The 19,271-nt window shown below is 41.0% G+C and overlaps 1 long non-coding RNA gene across 3 annotated transcripts; it reads right to left on the reverse strand.

The window, feature by feature from the left end:
* Positions 1-314: 314 nt before the first annotated feature.
* Positions 315-15,879, reverse strand: LOC127742387 (uncharacterized). 3 transcript variants are annotated; one of them, XR_008003592.1, is made up of 4 exons: positions 15,744-15,873; positions 14,973-15,083; positions 14,426-14,518; positions 315-461 (listed from the first exon to the last, which is right to left on the reverse strand). It is a non-coding gene; the product is annotated as an uncharacterized LOC127742387 (long non-coding RNA). The 3 variants fall into 3 exon arrangements; XR_008003595.1 differs by lacking the exon at positions 315-461 and adding an exon at positions 13,758-14,063; XR_008003593.1 differs by lacking the exon at positions 315-461 and having other exon boundaries at positions 13,758-14,518; positions 14,973-15,286; positions 15,744-15,879.
* Positions 15,880-19,271: the final 3,392 nt, after the last annotated feature.

Raw genomic sequence — 19,271 nt, forward strand, 5'->3', positions numbered from 1 at the left:
AGTTCGAAGTGTGCCGATTAGGTTAGTTTTTGATACGCTTTCAAAGCGTACCGATAGAGCACATATAGTCACGCTTCAAAAGCGTGGCTTGCCAGCTAAAATCTTTTGCCACGCTTTCTATTCCTTTGTCAAATTAAAAAAAAGAAGAGAAAATTAGAAGGTATAAAAATTGATTTTTTATTAATTTACATAAATTATTTACATGCTATAATTATAATTAAAAAATACAATACTTTAACAAAACGAATAATTGAATTAGGATAAAATAAGTTCATCATTAGAACTTTGGATATCATTAAAACTATCAAATTTATGGCCAATTTGCAACTATCACGGTACAGATTTAATCAGCTAAATCTTGATTGAGAAGTGGTGATTCAGCAATGGTTACGTAGCTAAATTCTTCCTTCATAAGAAATCAAAGTGTCACCCTTCACATCAGCCAATGTTTTGGGAGTTACCTGCATAACAGGCACTAAAAATATAAGTAAATTAATCAAAATCATGTGAGGTCTATAGCTCAAAGTTGCTAATGATAATGATCGTTCTTCACCTCCATGTAGTATTTATTCTTATTCTGGATTAAATAGTTTAAGATTTCTAAATTAAGCAGTGAAGGAGGCTGCATGATACTAAAGGTGCCACCTTCATATAAAATTAAAAAGTAGTATAACCAAAAATGATAGAAGTGCGAAACATTAAATAAGGATACTCAAATTAACAAATATACATGTTTAAGATGTACTTGGAATATGATATTACTTAAATTTGATAGATATTTTATTCAAAGTCTGTGCTTAATTTTGTCACATCATATACAACTCGGGGTACACTAATAACAGCCCTAAAACAATGATGACTGCCAAAACAAAACAGATTATATAAACTACAAATGTTTCTTCCCAAGCATGAAAAGTCAATTTAATTCAGATTGTTATCTCCAAGATTGCTGAAACATGGCATCGAAATGCAAGTGACAAATCACATACCAAAAACAACGAAAGTTGTTCAACTGAGCTCCAAAGTGTAGTTAATTGGCCATAGATTCATATCCTTCTGAATCTGAATAGCCATCTAAAATAAAGGCCAAGCAAAGAGAGGACCATAAACTAACCTCAATTTGGATAACAATTAAATCAAGAAAAGTCAGCCCATCACGAACTTTAATGATAGATCTGCATTACATTTATACATAAATTAAGACTTACATACATGCCATGGAACAATGTGATGTAATATATTAAAAAATAGTTTTCATAATTCCTTTTATTTTCCAAAACCCTTTAATAAATAGAAAAGGCTTGAATATCTAAATAAACATGGTAAAAAGCTTTATGGCAATATATTAAAAACATGATTCCTGCTTGTCTAAGCTAATGCTTAAAATAGTTTTGTATAGATAATGGTAAAAACAGTAGTGTTCCGAGGGTTTACCTGAAACTGTAGGTCGATCTCGGACGAGATCTTCTGTGCTGGTCGGAGCCGACGTGTCCGGTAGGTGTGTAGCAGCCGGAGCTGGTGTGTCCGACTTGTGGAGCTGAGAATGCTGCTGATCCCTTGTCACCAAAAGGTGGGGGGTACCTGCAAGGGACTCCGATGCTTAAGTTAGTAAGGGTATTAAACAGGTATTGAGTAGAATCAGAGTATGAGTTATACCTGGGTGCTCCAGTGTATTTATAATGGTGAGATGTGACCTTCTTTAGATAAGATAAGTTATTTATCTTATCTTATCTTTTCTCGAGGTCAGCTTATCTTCCATGGAACCGCCCTTATCTCTATAGGCTTGGGCTGCCCTTGGATCGGGATCGTATTCCTTGAGTTGGGCCCTTCTTTGGGCTTTCCTGTCGATTTGGACCGAGTTTTTTGCGAAGAAGTCAGTCCGCTTGACCTAAAGAGGTCGGTCGCTTTGTCTGTAGAACATCCCGGGTCGGATAGCTCTACCAAGGGTCTGAACAGTGCCCCTGCTTGAGCTCGGTCTTTTTGTTGAGGTCGAGTCCTGGACTTCGATCCTTCTCTAGTGAAGCCGAACTGAAGCATTTTGTCGATTCCTTTGTAGAAGCTTTTGAATGTAGAACGTTTTTCCTCTAAAAGCGCGCGCTTTTGTATCGGCGCTTTAGGAACGTGCGAGGGTTTAATGCCTTCATTAATTTTAACATTAATTGCCCCGTTTCCCTTAGGCTCTTTATTTTGATTTTGAAAACCCAAAAACGGTTTCTCTCCTTCGCCCTTTTTGTAACTTCTTTTCTCCGCTCTCTATGCTCTCTTTTTTTCATTTGTGCTTCTGCTTTCTTGTGTTGCGGCTTTTGTTTGGTGATTTTCTGGGCAGATTTCATTCTTGCGCCTCCATTTTTCTTTCTCGAAGCTTCTTTCGTCTCCAGATTAGTCTCATTTCGTCCTTTCTCTTTGTTTTTGTTTTTGTGATGAGGTTTTGATTTTGATCATTCTTTTAGAGAAAGTTTGGATCTTTCTGTTTCCATTGTGCCCTAGATTTGTTGAAATGTGCATTCTGGGAGTTTTTCCATCTTCTGCATGATCCTTTTTGCTTTTGCTTGATGCTTTTAGGGCTTTGCATGTTCTTTGTTGTTTCTGTTCTGATACCGCTGTCCGCATCTGTTCCTCATTTTATTTGAAGGTTGCTTTTGTCTGATTCTGAAAAAGGTTGCATCTTTAATGGTCTCTGCTTGGCGTGTTTGATGTTTTAGGGATGGTTTTTGCTGACTTAGACTGTAAGGCAATGTTTTTTATGACTTTTTGTGTTTTGCTTTGATGAAAAAATGCTTGTTGTTTGAAGCCTTCTTTTCTTGTTTTGAGAGGTGCTGGAATGCGAGAAGTAGATTTTTCCTAGAAACCTTGCTTTATTATTGCCTCCAAAGGATGCCCCAGGACTTTGGTTTGAGTCTTGGGGTTTTCCTTTTCTGTGTGTTCGCCTGTATCGTATTGAGTTGTTTTCTCGTTTGTCCGAGATGTTTTTAGTAACCCCATCTTCTTTTCTTACTTGTAGGATTAGTTGGCCTCATGTCTTCTCGAAATAAAATTGTAGAGATGTGTTCCAGAGTTCCCGAGGGGATGTCCGATTGGCTGGACTCCCTTGTTTTGTTGTCTATTTCTGCTGTGGATGCTGAATTTTGCACAGAGCTGAGGAAGTGCCATAGGATTTGTGGTAACAGTGCTCATGAGGAGGATTATGAGCTTGTTGCTCCTGATTCTGATGAGAGAGTTTGTTTTCCGACTTCCATTGAGAGGGAGCGTCCCTTCTTCTATGCCTATGAATACTTCTTCAGTCAGTTGAACGTTACTTTTCCTTTTACTGCTTTCGAGACTGACCTGCTGTGGTCGTGTAATATTGCCCCATCCCAGCCTCACCCAAATTCCTGGGGTTTTATTAAAATTTTTCATCTTCTCTACCGAGAATTAGATGTAACACCCTCTCAGACTCTTTTCCTTTATTTGTTTGTTTCCGCCAAGCCTGGCGGTTCTTCAAAAAAGAAAGCTTCCTAGGTTTCTTTCAGATCCGCCCAGGGCCATAAAGTTTTTGCTATGTATGATGAGTCCTTTAAGGACTTCAAGAATTACTTCTTTAGGGTTTGTGCTGTCGAGGGGGCCCGCCCCTTTTTTCTTGATGAAAATGATGAGCCTTCTTTCCCTCTAGAGTGGCAGAGGGATGTGAGGGTGTCTCGCTATACCTGGGAGATGCTTCATGATGTTGAGCGTGCCTTTGTTGTTGTTCTTGAGGATCTATGGGGGAACCACCCCATCTTGATACAAAAAGGTTTTTGAATGACCCGTCCTTGGTTCGGACTGTTTTGGGTACTTGTCTGACTTGTTTCTACACTTGTTTCTTAATTTTTTCTTCCTCTTATTATGATTGTAACTATTTGCTGTGGTTGATTCTGTAATTGCAGAGATGTCAAAGAACAACGACTCCATGAAGGCCTTTAAAAAGTCAAAGAAGGCAACTGTTGCTCTGAACATCTCGGCCAAGGTGGCCGGAGAGGGATCTTCTTAGGTCCTAGTGAAGCCTCCTGTGCCGAGTTCTCCCAGGCCGAGGAAAGCAGTTCCTACTCCTCGGTTTCGTCAGGTCGATCCTCCACAGACTTCTGCCATTGCTTCTAGTGCTCCTCCCTTAAAAAAGCAAAAAACATCTGAGCCCTTTAACCTGGATGCCCTGGATTTTGATGCTGTCGAGTTTGTTGACTAGTAAATTGCCCCCTATGGTGGGCTCTCCATGGACGATGTGTCTCTTCTTCAACATCTGGATTTTATCACCAAAAGTAGTGTGAAAATGGCACATATGGGTGCGGCTATTTTCTGAACTATTCAGGGGATCCCGATTCATGCCACAAAATCCTTCATGGAGGAGGCCAAATCAGAATTTGATCGAATCAACGGTCTGAAGGATGAGTTGGAGGTGAAGTTGGCAAAGGTAGAGAAGGAATTGGAGGGTGAGAAGGCCAGCTTTATTGCCTTGGCTGCTTATTTGAAGTTGGCTGAGGACATGGCACTAAAGCACAAGGATAGCTATGTCTCAGCTTATAGGGAGTTGATGCATCTCCGGGATGATTTAGAAACTGCTCGGGTTAATTATGCCGAGCTTCAGGGTCACCTTGTGGGCAGCGTGACTGCCGCCTCTGAGAACCTAATTGAGCAGTTCTGGATTGTTGCTCCTGATGCCGATTTGACTCTCGTTAGTCTTGATATCGTAGTAAAGGATGGCAAGATTGTCCCAGATGATCCCGATGATGATGTTGAACCTCCCCGAGTGCCTTCTATCAAGGTGTCAATCTCCTCGGTTCCTCTAGTTATGTCTGATCCGGATTGTCAGATTCTGAACCAGGATGATGGAACTATAGATGCTGTGCCTATTCAGACTCGCCCTACTTCTCCCTGTACTGATGCTGCCAGGAAGGCTCCCGATCTTTGCTGATCTTCTTTTTAAGTATTTGTGTAAATATCCCGATTTGTGGGCTTTTGAACTTTATTGTCTTGTTTAACTGCTGACGCTTTTTAGTTGCCTACCTGGCAATTTTTACTTTGAAAAACAAAAGTAGCTTTCTGAGGTAGATTTTGGTTGCCTTTTGAAGCTTTATTATATTATGCTTCCATTGCGCTTTAACATGGTATCTCTTCTGGTTTCTGAGAGTGTTGGAATCTTGCTGATTGACCTCTTTGGATCGCTTTTGCACTTATTGTTTGTAACTTGGATCCTTTGAGGCCGTGACTGTATGGGTCCAACTTGTTTCTCGGTTTTCTCGCTTTTGCTTGTATTTTTAGCGTCCCATAACCGATTTCTTTATGTTGGTCACCTTCTAAGTTATTTTTGTAATCCTCTTTCTTGGATCTTTGTCAGGTCTCTTTCAAGGATTACTTTTATAACTTATCTTGTAGGAGACCGACTTCGTTAGGTCGATCTCTTCTAAGTTATTTTTGTAATCCTCTTTCTTGGACCTTTGTCAGGTCTCTTTCAAGGATTACTTTTATAACTTGTCTTGTAGGAGACCGACTTCGTTAGGTCGATCTATTCTAAGTTATTTTTGTAATCCTCTTTCTTGGACCTTTGTCAGGTCTCTTTCAGGGATTACTTTTATAACTTGTCTTGTAGGAGACCGACTTCATTAGGTCGATCTCTTTTAATTTATTTTTGTAATCTTCTTTCTTGGACCTTTGTCAGGTCTCTTTCAGGGATTACTTTTATAACTTGTGTTGTAGAAGACCGACTTCCTTAGGTCGATCTCTTCTAAGTTATTTTTGTAATCCTCTTTCTTGGACCTTTGTTAGGTCTCTTTCAGGGATTACTTTTATAACTTGTCTTGTAGGAGACTGACTTCGTTAGGTTGATCTCTTCTAAGTTATAGCAATTTCTCTTTAATAGGGTTGGCCAGACCTCTTTCCAGGGATTTGCTGATAACTTGGGTTGACTTGGTCCGACTTTTTAGTGTCGGCCAGTCTTTTTAAGTTATTATATAGCAATTCATAAGACCTCATCATGTTCTTTTTGGGATCACTTTTGATAACTTCTTGCATTATTCTGTGTTCATCTTTGCCGATTTGTAGATGGTGGTTTTTGTCCCGGTTTGATCATCCTTTAGGTTAATCGTGTTTTCACCTTTGTCGGTCAATCATTCCTATCAAGATCGTACAGTGAATCTGTTCTTCACTTTCTGTCGATCCGTTGCTTTATAATCGGAGGATGAATACTTCAGATTAATGCATCTTAGGAATTTGTAGAATATCTGAAATGTGTTTTATTTAAAGAAAGTGCAAATATATACATGCGGGAGTTTTCCGTACCCTTAAGTCGGATTAAATCTCAATCTTGACGCCTCATTAAAAAACCTTTTCAGGAAAAAGAGTGCATCTTGTGATGAGATCTTTTACCTGTCCTAGCTATAGTACCTTCCTAGGTTACAGGCGTGCCATGATCTGGGGAGTTCTCGTCCCTCGAGTTCGGACAGTCTGTAGTAGCCCTTCCCAAGTACTTCTGTGACTCGGTAGGGTCCTTTCCAATTGGCTACCAGCTTTCCTTCTCCGGGTCGAGTTGTTCCAATATCATTTCGGATTAAGATGAGATCATTCTCAGCAAAACCTCTTAGCACTACCTTTTGATTATACCTGGAAGCCATTCGCCGCTTTAGTGCTTCTTCTCTGATCCGAGCTCTTTCTTGGTTTTCCGGAAGTAGGTCGAGCTCTTCTCTTTGAAGTTGAGAGTTGGTTTGTTCATTGTAGTGGACTACTCAGGGAGACCCTTCCTCAACTTCTATTGGAATCATTGCCTCCACTCCGTATGCTAATCGAAATGGTGATTCGTTTGTAATAGAATGAGGGGTTGTTCGATACGCCCATAGGACTTGTGGAAGTTCCTCGGCCCAAGCCCCCTTTGCTTCTTGCAGTCTCCGTATCAGCCCGGCCAATATGACTTTGTTGGTCGCTTCGGCTTGTCCATTGGCTTGGGGATGTTCGACGGAGGTGAACTGGAGTCGGCCACTAGTTTTCTGTAGCCTACATCTGTGAATTGGGTGCCATTGTCTGTGGTGATGGAGTATGGGACCCCGAACCTTATAACGATGTTCCTATATAGGAATTTCCGGCTTTTTTGAGCAGTGGCGTTGGCTAGGGGTTCTGCCTCGATCCATTTTGTGAAATAATCTACCCCTACTATGAGGAATTTTACTTGTCCCGATCCCTGTGGAAAGGGTCTGAGAAGATCGAGTCCCCACTTTGCAAATGGCCAGGGTGAGGTTACACTGATGAGTTTTTCCGGCGGGGCGATGTGAAAGTTGGCATGCTTCTGGCATGGTGGACATGTCTTTACAAATTCTGTAGCTTCCTTTCGTAGAGTTGGCCAATAGAATCCCGCTCGTAGTACCTTTTTGGTGAGAGATTGCACTCCAAGATGATTGCCGCAAATGCCGCTGTGTACTTCCTCCAAGACTTTCTTTGTTTTGGAGGTCGGTACACACTTTAACAATGGTATTGAGATCCCTCTTTTGTACAGGGTGTTGCTTATGATAGTGTAGTAATGGGCCTCCCTTTTTAACCTCTTTGCCTCTTTTTCATCTGTAGGGAGAGCTTCTGCTTTGAGGTAATTAATTATGGGGGGTCATCCATCCTTGATCCCGACCTGTTATGGCTAGGAGTTTTTCTTCTCCCGATATTGACAGGTTCTGCAGTATTTCCTGGATGAGGCTTCTATTGTTGCCCCCTGGTTTGGTGCTGGCTAGTTTTGAGAGTACGTCAGCTCGGGCATTTTGCTCGCGGGGTATGTGGCAGATCCTATATTCCCCGAGTTGTCTGAGCTGTTCCTTGGTTTTATCCAAATACTTTTTCATTGTAGGATCTTTGGCTTGGTAGCTCCCTGTTATTTGTGAGGTAACGACTTGTGAATCGCTGTAGATGTTGAGTTTCCGAGCTCCAACTTCTCTAGCTAGCTTCAAACCAGCTAATAACGCTTCATATTCCGCCTAGTTGTTTGAGGACGAGAATCCGAATTTGAGGGAAAGCTCAAGTTGGGTTCTTTGGTTGCTTTCGATTATCACACCTGCACCACTTCCGATTTTATTCGAGGAGACGTCCACGTATATATTCCACTCTTTGGGGATCTCCGGGATGTCTGTGAATTCTGCAATGAAGTCGGCTAGGTATTGTGATTTAATGGCTGTTTGCGCCTCGTATTGGAGGTCGAACTCGGACAACTCGATTGCCCACTGTAGGATTCTTCCTGCTAGATCTGTTTTCTGCAATATCCCCTTTATGGGCTGGTTGGTCCGAACCTTAATAGTATGCACTTGGAAGTACGGGCGAAGTCGTCGGGATGTGAGTATGAGAGCGTAGGCAAACTTCTCTATTTACTGGTAGTTCAGCTCTGACCCCTATAGTGCTTTGCTAAAGGAATAGATGGTTTGTTGCCCACCCTCGTCTTCTCTAATTAGTGCTGAGGCTATTGCCCGGCTTCCTACTGCGAGGTACAATATGAGTAGTTCTCCTTCTCGTGGTCGAGATAGGATAGGTGGCCGTCCCAAGAATTCTTTGAAGTCTCGGAAGGCTTGCTCACATTCCGTTGTCCACTCGAAGTTCTTTCCCTTCCTTAAAGTAGCGTAGAAAGGGAGGGATCTTATCGCTGACCCTGCTAGGAATCTGGACAAGGCTGCCAATCTCCCATTGAGTTGTTGTATCTCTTTGACACAGGTTGGGCTTTTCATGTTGAGTATGGCCTGGCATTTATTTGGATTTACCTCGATTCCTCTTTGTGTGAGCATAAAGCCCAAGAACTTACCTGCTTCCACGGTGAAGGTGCATTTAGCTGGGTTAAGTCGCATGCCATGCTTCCGTATGGTGTCGAATACTTGAACCAAGTCGGACAGTAATGTTTCTTCACTTTGTGTCTTTATCAACATGTCATCCATGTAGATCTCCATAATTTTTCTGATGAGATCTGAGAAGACCTTATTCATTAGCCTCTGATAAGTAGCTCCTGCGTTCTTAAGGCCGAAAGGCATTACGATGTAACAATAGTTTGCTTTGGGTGTTAAAAACGAGGCTTTTTCTTGATCCGGTGGATACATTGGGATCTGGTTGTACCCCGAGTGTGCGTCCATAAACGAGAGATACTTATATCCCGATGAGGCATCTACTAGAGCATCGATGCTTGGGAGTGGATAAGGGTCTTTTGGGCAGGGTTTGTTGAGGTCGGTGTAGTCAGTGCACATTTGCCACTTCCCATTTGACTTTCTCACCAAGACGATGTTTGCTAGCCATAGTGGGTACTTAACTTCTCTTATGAACCCAACCTCTAGTAGTGCTTGCACCTGTTCTGCTACAGCCTGAGACCATTTTGGCCCAAGTTTTCTTTGTCTTTGTTGTACTGACCGGGATCCCGGATAGACCGCCAACTTGTGGCTCATCAGTTCGGGATCTATGCCTGGCATGTCGGCAGCTTTCCATGCGAAGAGATCAACATTAGCTCATAGGAACTATATGAGTGATTCCTTTGCATCTCCTTTCAGGATCGTGTCAATATTAGTTGTCTTATCTGAGGTGTCTCCGACTTGAACTTTCTCTACTTCACCTTCGGGCTGTGGATGGAGTTCTTCTCACCTCTGAACTCCACCAAGTTCGATTGTGTGGAACTCTCCTCCTTCGCCTCTGAGTTTTAGACTTTCGTTATAACAGTGACATGCTATCTTTTGATCTGCTTTTATTGTAGATATCCCTTCTGCAGTTGGAAATTTCATACATATATGTGGAGTTGAAACTATTGCGCCGAGTTGGTTTAACGTTGTCCGACCTATTAAGGCATTGTAGGCTGAGCTTACGTCGACCATGATGTAGTCTATCTTGAGTGTTCTGGATTGGTTCTCCTTTCCGAAGGTTGTATGTAGCGATACGTATCCCAGTGGTTGTACTGGGGTATCCCCAAGTCCGAATAGGCTATTCGGGTATGCTCTTAGATCTTTTTCTTCTAAGCCGAGCTTGTCGAAGGCAGTTTTGAATAAGATGTCGGCGGAGCTTCCTTGGTCAATTAATGTACGGTGGAGGTTGGAGTTTGCCAGTATGATAGTGATGACCATGAGGTTGTCGTGTTCTGAGATGATTCCGGATGCGTCTTCTTTGGTAAACGTGATTACTGGGATGTCTGGCGCCTCCTTCTTTCTTTCGACATGGTATACTTCTTTGAGGTGTTGCTTGCGAGATGATTTGGAGATTCCTCCTCCCGCAAATCCACCGTGTATCACGTGGACGTGTCTTTCCGGTGTGCGAGGTGATCGTTCAGACCGTCCGACATCTTCATCCCTTCTTCTTTTTCTTGGCTCTTCGTCCCGGTTGTCCAAAAACCGATCTAGTTTTCCTTCTCTTACTAATTTTTCTATGATATTTTTCAAGTCGAAGCATTTGTTGGTGGAATGTCCTCGGACTCGATGATACTCACAGTATTCGTTCCGATTTCCTCTCCCTCTTTTGCCTCTGATTGGCCGAGCTGGGGGTATTTTTTTCGTATGGCAGACTTCTTTATAAACATCTACCAAGGATACCCTAAGAGGGGTGTAGTTATGATATTTTTTTATTTTCTCCCCGGAGCGATCTTTCTTTTTCTTGGATTCTTTATCTTTATCTCGGTAGGCGGAACTGAACCTCAAGAACCTCGAGGCCTCCCCAAGTCAAGAATTCTCCTCCATGTTGATGTACTTCTGCGCCCGTTCTTGTACTTCGTCCAGGGATGCAGGGTACTTCTTTGATATAGATTGGCTAAACGGTCCTTCTCGTAGGCCATTTATAAGGCCCATAATGGCAGCTTCTGTTGGTAGACTTTGTATGTCCATGCATGTTTTGTTGAATCTTTCCATGTAGTTATGAAGACTCTCCTGATCTCCTTGCTTGATTCCTAGTAGGCTGGGTGCGTGTTTAGCTTTATCTTTTTGTATGGAAAATTTGGCCAGGAACTTTTTGGCCAGGTCGTCGAAGCTTGAGATGGACTTTGGAGGTAGGCTGTCGAACCATCTAATGGCTGTCTTGGTAAGAGTTGTTGGAAAGTGGTGCACGAAATTGTGATCATCAATGGCGCCATCAACATGGTACGCTCAATTGCAATCTCAACTCTATATCACAACTTCGCACAACTAACCAGCAAGTGCACTGGGTCGTCCAAGTAATAAACCTTACGCGAGTAAGGGGTCGATCCCACGGAGATTGTTGGTATGAAGCAAGCTATGGTCATCTTGTAAATCTCAGTCAGGCAGATTCAAATGGTTATAAATGATTTATGAATAAAGCATAAAATAAAAATAGAGATACTTATGTAATTCATTGGTGAGAATTTCAAATAAGCGTATGGAGATGCTTTGTCCCTTCCGTCTCTCTGCTTTTCTACTGTCTTCATCCAATCCTTCTTACTCCTTTCCATGGCAAGCTGTATGGTGGGCATCACCGTTATCAATGGCTACAGTCCCGTCCTCTCAGTAAAAATGTTCAACACACTCTGTCACAGCACGGCTATTCATCTGTCGATTCTCGATCATGTCAGAATAGAATCCAGTGATTCTTTTGCGTCTGTCACTAACGCCCCACAATCGCGAGTTTGAAGCTCGTCATAGTCATTCAATCCTTGAATCCTACTCAGAATACCACAGACAAGGTTTAGACCTTCTGGATTCTCTTGAATGCTGCCATCAATTCTAGCTTATACCACGAAGATTCCGATTAAGGGATCCAAGAGATATCCACTTAATCTAAGGTAGAACGGAGGTGGTTGTCAGGCACACGTTCATAGGTGAGAATGATGATGAGTGTCACGGATCATCACATTCATCAAGTTGAGGAACAAGTGATATCTTAGAACAAGAATAAGCTGAATTGAATAGAAGAACAATAGTAATTGCATTAATACTCGAGGTACAGCAGAGCTCCACACCTTAATCTATGGTGTGTAGAAACTCCACCGTTGAAAATACATAAGAACAAGGTCTAGGCATGGCCGAATGGCCAGCCTCCCAACGAGGGTTCAATCATAAAAACATGATCAAAAGATTCAAGTGATCAAAAGACGAAAATACAATAGCAAAAGGTCCTATTTGTAGAGAACTAGTAGCCTAGGATTTACAAAGATGAGTAAATGACATAAAAATCCACTTTTGGGCCCACTTGGTGTGTGCTTGGGCTGAGCATTGAAGCATTTTGGCCCACTTGGTGTGTGCTTGGGTTGAGCATTGAAGCATTTTCGTGTAGAGACTCTTCTTGGAGTTAAACGCCAGCTTTTGTGCCAGTTTGGGCGTTTAACTCCCCTTCTTGTGCCAGTTCCGGCGTTTTACGCCAGAATTCTTGAGCTGACTTGGAACGCCTGTTTGGGCCATCAAATCTCGGGCAAAGTACGGACTATTATACATTTCTGGAAAACCCAGGATGTCTACTTTCCAACGCAATTGAGAGCGCGCCAATTGAGCTTCTGTAGCTCCAGAAAATCCACTTTGAGTGCAGGGAGGTCAGAATCCAACAGCATCTGCAGTCCTTTTCAGCCTCTGAATCAGATTTTTGCTCAGGTCCCTCAATTTCAGCCAGAAAATACCTGAAATCACAGAAAAACACACAAACTCATAGTAAAGTCCAGAAAAGTGAATTTTAAATAAAAACTAACTAAAACATACTAAAAACATACTAAAAACAATGCCAAAAAGCGTATAAATTATCCGCTCATCAGAAAGGCCTTGCAGTGAACTGCATCTGAGGCGTCCGTGAGGTACATTCTACTTCTAAAATTGCTGAGATGATGGTTGGGGTCTGAAGTGCCGTCATACAGAGTCATATTCGGAAGTTTGAAGTACTTTGGGATTTTGGTCTTCATAATTTCCCTGGTGAATGGATCTTGATCCTTGCGAGAGCTATCCTCTGGAGTTGATTGAGTAGCTTTAGTTTTGAGATCGGCTTTGAGATTTAGAAGTTTATCTTCTAATTCTTGGCATTGCCTTATCTCCCGATGCAGATCCTCTTCTTTTTCACGTTGATGTTGGGCTTCTTTCTCGAGTTGCTTTAATCGATCTTGAAGTGCCTCTATCACTCCTGGATTTGATGAATTTTTGTCCCCGTTGGGCTCCGAAGTATCTTTGAGTGTAACATCCGTGTTCTTGTGCGGTGTTCTATCTTCCAAACCTGAATCGTGGTCGTTGTCATGGTCGTCCGCCATGGTGATGGGATGACTTCCAGGATCCCCGGCAATGGCGCCAATGTTCCGAGGGTTTACCTGAAACTGTAGGTTGATCTCAGACGAGATCTTCTGTGCTAGTCGGAGCTGACGTGTTCGGCAGGTGTGCAGCAGCTGGAGCTGGTGTGTCCGACTTGTGGAGCTGAGAATGCTGCTGATCCCTTGTCACCGAAGGGTGTGGGGTAGCTGCAAGGGACTCCGATGCTTAAGTTAGCAAGGGTATTAAACAGGTATTGAGTAGAATCAGAGTATGAGTTATACATGGGTGCTCCAGTGTATTTATAATGGTGAGATGTGACCTTCTTTAGATAAGATAAGTTAGTTATCTTATCTTATCTTATCTTTTGTCGAGGTTAGATTATCTTCCATGGAACCGCCCTTATCTCTATAGGGTTGGGCTGCCCTTGGATCGGGATCGTATTCCTTGAGTTGGGCCCTTCTTTGGGCTTTCCTGTCGATTCAGACCGAGTTCTTTGCGAAGAAGTCGGTCCGCTTGACCTAAAGAGGTCAGTCGCTTTGTCTGTAGAACATCCCGGGTCGGACAGCTCGACCCAGGGTATGAACAAGTAGCATAACTAGAAAATGCTTTAAAATCACTGCAAAAGCAACAGATGCCAACTAAATAGAGAAATTAAAAAGCATTTCTAAAGTTCAAAATTATTACTACCAATACAAGAGCTTTATTTGTCATGAGTTGAACTGATTAATTTTCTTTCAGAAGATATTTATTTCACCATCTTCAAATCAGCATTGCTCAAGGATAAATCAGCTCAATGATCGTCACACATCTCACCTGTACAGTACATGTTCTGAACATCATGTTAAGACCAAAGGAACCAAATTTGGGCATGTAATTCCTCATGATATCATATCTTTCCTGAGCCATCAAGATCCAGTCAAAAAGCAAGTAATTAAAGCACTAAACATAAGAAAGAAGAATGGTCACTACTGTTTAATCACTATATCAAATAAGCCCAACTATTTTGCCTCCCTTAATATAAGTTGCTAAGCTATGAAGAAAAGGTGGGTTATCAATGGTGATTAAGGAATCAATTAGTAATCTCTTAAATAAAGATATTTCAGGAATAAAAGCTTATATGCCCTGAAACTTGAACTAGCAAGGTAAAAGTCATTCTAGCATGTTACACAATGTGAGGTTATAGTGGAACAAGTATATACATTTCCAAATCCACTCAGCTAGTTCATGCACTTAAAAAGATGTGGAGAAAGAGAAACTACCTTTGGCATTATAGGTATGTCTTTGATTCCCCACATTGGTTGGAAGCCAATCCCCAAAAATCCAATGCCCATTTCCCCCACAATAGCTTTAACCTAGACGTACAAGTTTTCAGAAATAATTAACAGACCTCAAAGAAATATCGACGTCACTTACCAGATTACAAGAAAATCAAACACAATAAACTAAACAAAACATGTGGCTCAGTGGCTGTCAATTATGTTACAATAAAAACAATGCATAGTTAAGATGACAACAGCAAAAAAAATATCAGGCCAATTTCTCCAATGAAATAACAGCAGATTACTTTAGATGTATCCCATAACAAGAATGAACAAAAATGAAGTAGTTATTAGTGAAAAGGTTTGTATAAAAAGGAGTTATAGCTAGTCAAGCTTCGGGCTTGTTTGATCGTGCTTGCAGTTTTTTTGTTTTTTTTAAGAAGAATTATTGAACTTGTTAATAAAACATCATTCAAAGCTGTAACAAAAATGAAGATGGCAGTTAATTAAAACAAATAAAAGAGTACAATAAGTCAAGTTACTTTACCTATGGCTTTCAATATAAAATGAATGCTTGTAGCAACCACTCCATCCTCGAAGCTGTGACTTGGTCCAGCTACAAATCTTAACACCAATCTACGAACCAATAATTTTATACCTGTGCAAATTGGCAGTGAACATCAATAAACCAATATGGATCCATTCTAGTTTGCTTGCTTCCCTAAACCAATAATTTACAGAACGCAAATTTTCGCACATCATTAGAGCTAATTACTATTCTTTCTCAACCCTAATAGGCACGCGCTTTCGTTTTGAATGACCATCCTCTTAGAATAATACTTGTTTTGGAAGGTTTATATGCTACAAAAGCAACCAACAGTGTCAAATGCATGATGTATCACAACATCAACAAACCAAATTAGCCACAGAGCTCTTTACAGTCCTCATTACTAATTTACCTACTTTGTGGAGACTTTTTCTTTCTATAGAAAAATGTAACTAATTTACCATTCATGGATAGTGTGTGTTTTTATTTTACATATGCATATAATCTATATAAAATGGAATAGAATATGATGAATTGAAGGAAATAGAGTAAGATGATACAATTATTTGTATGGAGAAATGAGTCTTTTAAAAATTTTTAAATTCTCAAATTAGTCCATTCAGGTAGTAAGCAATATAACCTGGAGAAATTCAAAGACTAATTTAATAATAAAAATTTAATGAAAATTAAAATATCCGATAAAATATTCCTTTGAAAACTAATTTAGGATATTACTTTTATTAGTGAAAATAGTAAACACCAAATTTTTACCTTATGTTGTTTATACTTTTCACGTATATCATTCAGAGAATTGGCTTTGGTGTTGAACTGCAAATCTACAAGTGCAAGAACAACCGTTTCAAGATCTGAGGCTTTGTAGTTTGTATAGTGCTCTAGGGTTAGATTCTATAAAATTAAAACATGGATTTAACTAACTAAATAATAATTATCAGAACAAGGCAAGGGGAGGCTAAGAAGAACCTAAAATATTAGACAATGAAGGAAACAAAGACACAAAGAGCAATAACATTGCTGCATAAACTTTCACTTTCTGCAAATTAGGTTCTACTAGAAAGAACTTCAGGCAGGAGTGCCTAATTGGGGAAGGTGGATTTTGTAGGGTTTATAGAAGATATACCAAATGCAAAGGAGTGACGCCTTCTCTTTCTGTTAATTAGTCCAAAAAAGAGAAAAATAGAGACACGGAAAAACAGAAAATCAAGGAAGAAAGACTTACCAGTGTTTACGGTGCTGATTGAAGGAGAGACCACTGAGACAGAGACAGAGGGTTGTGTTTGCGAGATAGAGGGTTGGGTTTGCGAGGGTTTGTGACCGTTCGAGTAGGGTGCGAGAGACCATTGATGGTGCCAGGGTTGGGTGCGACAGAAAGAAGGCCAAGTGTGACGGTTAGATGAAAGGCTGGGTGTGACGGTTAGATGAACATTGGTGCGACGACAGGATGGATGGTGCGACGGTCATCGTGATCTATAGTGATGAACTTGGTGCGACGACTTGCTGATGCGTACGACGGCGGCTTGCTTCATCGCGATGGGTATCTTAGGTTAAAAGTGAATTTGGGGATAAATTAAAAGGGAAGTGTGTATGTAGTATGCGTTGTTATCACTTAGAGAAAAGTTAAGCGTGAAAAGTAGGGTGGGAAATTAAATTTTGGTACACACAGCATATTGGTACGCTTTTGCAGGGTGCCTAATTACACACAACATATCAGCACGCTTTAAAAATGTCACCACTAGAATACAAATTAGCCACGCTTTTAAAGCGTGGCAAAAAAAGCGTGGCCAAAACACAAATTAGCAGCCACTCACGTAAAAGCGTGCCGGTTTTCCTCTATGGCCATGCTTTTTAAGCGTGGCAAAAAAAAAAGTGGCCAAATCACAGATCAGTGGCCACCCTCGCAAAAGCGTGGCCATTGACCACTTTTGGGCACGCTTTAAAAGCGTGGAAAGAAAAAAGTGTACCAATAGGCCTTTTTTCTTGTAGTGAGAAAGCCCAATTAGTTGAAGAGGAAGTGGTTGAAGACTTAGGAGATGTTGAAAGTCCATGGGAATTGAAAGTTATAGAGCCTCCTCCCAAGAAGCTTGAAATTGATGTTGAGGAGGGTGTATAACCTCCAAAGCATATTATAGTTGGAGCTTTTGAAGAGGTTGATCAAGAGATCGATTCAATCATTGAAGAATTTTTATCTATAATTAAACCCTCTCCCTTTGGACATGAGTTAGAGGTCAAAGAAGAATGTGCACAACCTTTCATACCCTTGGTAAGCAATGAATAAGAGATTGAATTAGAAGAAAGCTACGAAGAGGTGGAGGCAAATCAAGAAGAGCACAAGGGAGTGGAGCTTGCAAGATCATTAGATACACCTCTCCCCAAGCCATCACCATCCATTCTTTCATTCAAGTGAGTGAAATTCTTATCCTTACACTTTACTTTCCCACTTGAATATGGTTTGCTTGAGACGGATGGTCAAATTAGAGCTCTTTGTCACTTTAAGAGCAAAAAGGAGATGGTTAGTGGTTGGAGTTGTCATGCAAGGTTTATTATGGTTGCATGCTCAAAGTCTAAATGCAAAGGTTGGTGTAGAGCTAGATTTCTTGGGTCTACGAATTTGTTTGGATGCTTAATTGAGAATTCGGACTGCTTGCCACCCGGTTGGAACAATGATAATCAACTTGAACACAGGTTTAGAAACAAGATTTGGGATCCAGGAACATATGAAGATTAATTTTGGGAGCCTTTAGCTTGTGTGGAACTTCATCAAAGCTTGGAGCTATTAAATTTGAACTTTGGCGCTTATTGGAAGTCCAAGCATTGGTGGGAGTTCAAGGATGAGTACAAGCACAAGCCACCATGACATGGAGCTTACCAAATGTTCAACTTAAGGACTCTAAGTAAAAGTGTTAGGTGAGAGACACCCCACCATGGTAACATCCTTTCATTTTTCTCTTTTGTTTATATTGGTAATAAGTTGAATTCTCATTTTTAGTTAGGTTTATTTAGTTTAAGTTGTGATTTAGCTTGTTTAATAATATTTGGCATTGCTTCGGCAGCTTGTGAGTTTCTCAATAAGCTTTTGAAAAAAAAGAGGGTTGTCACGTATAGGTATGACTGACGCGTATGCGTCAACGCCCAAATTTTGATGCTGCTGCTCCCTGGTACAAAAACCAGAGAGTTGTGCTAGAACCATGCGGGTGGGGTGCTAGGCGCACAACGCAACCCACGCGTGCGCATCGCTGACACGTACGCGTCATTTGATTTTTTGGTCACCCACGCGTGGGCGTGACTGACGCGCACGCGTCGTATCTTAATGCTGCCATGCCTGGTACAAAAACCAGAGAGTTATCATGGAATGCTGCCAGTTTTGTGCGTCTAGCACGTAAACATATCACGCGTACGCGTTACCAACGCTCACGTGTCACTTTCTCTTTTGGGCCTCCTACACGTGCGCGTGGACGACGCTTACACGTCGCTTCTCTTCTCCCATTTCTTTCTTCTTTCTTCTCTCTTTCTTCTTTCTTTCTGTAAGAACCAGAGTTATCACATAAAATTATTTTAATAAAATAATAATTCTTAAGTGCCTAGAGTAGATTTAAAATTTAGAAGTTTTAATTTGAAAATTTAAAGGTGAAATTTGATTTCAATGAATTTTTCTGAGTTGGAAAATGTATCTTTTTCAAAAAGTTTTTGTAAAAATGCGCACTGGTGCTTAAGCCAGCAGTACCAGCCCTAGTCTGTCTGATACTGTATTTTGAGAAAAATAAGATTTTGAAAATTGATTTATTGTTTTAAAAGGACAAAAATAATTTAGAATTGAAAACCGGACACTAATCTTAAAGGTTTTGGTCCAAAGTGGGCCAAACAGAACAAAAACACTTAGCGGGTTGGACCGGGCCCAAGTGGGCCCAAGTCCAACATATAAATTCCCTAACTAAGAGGCATTCAGCCTTATTTTCAGAAAAGAAAGAGAGAGGGACGGTGAGAAGAGAGAAGAGAAGGGGTTTGGGGTTTTACTTTTCACCCAAACCTTGTTTTGATCATAACTTGAGATACAAAGCTCCGATTGACGAGCTGTTTATGGCCACGCAAAGCTCTCGACGAGCTCTTCGTTTCTATTTAGGTTTTGTTGGTAAGATTTCCAAACTCAAGCTCTAGTTTCCATCCCAAACAATTCTGTGTTTTTGGTTCTATTTCTTGAGTAGATTTTGTGATTTTGTTTGTTTAGGGGTGATCTAGCATCGGAATATTGTTGGGTTTTATCCTTAATCTCATTGGGTAAGGTAA

The sequence above is a fragment of the Arachis duranensis genome, chromosome 1 (genome assembly GCF_000817695.3).
Source record: "Arachis duranensis cultivar V14167 chromosome 1, aradu.V14167.gnm2.J7QH, whole genome shotgun sequence".
NCBI classification, from domain to species: domain Eukaryota; kingdom Viridiplantae; phylum Streptophyta; class Magnoliopsida; order Fabales; family Fabaceae; genus Arachis; species Arachis duranensis.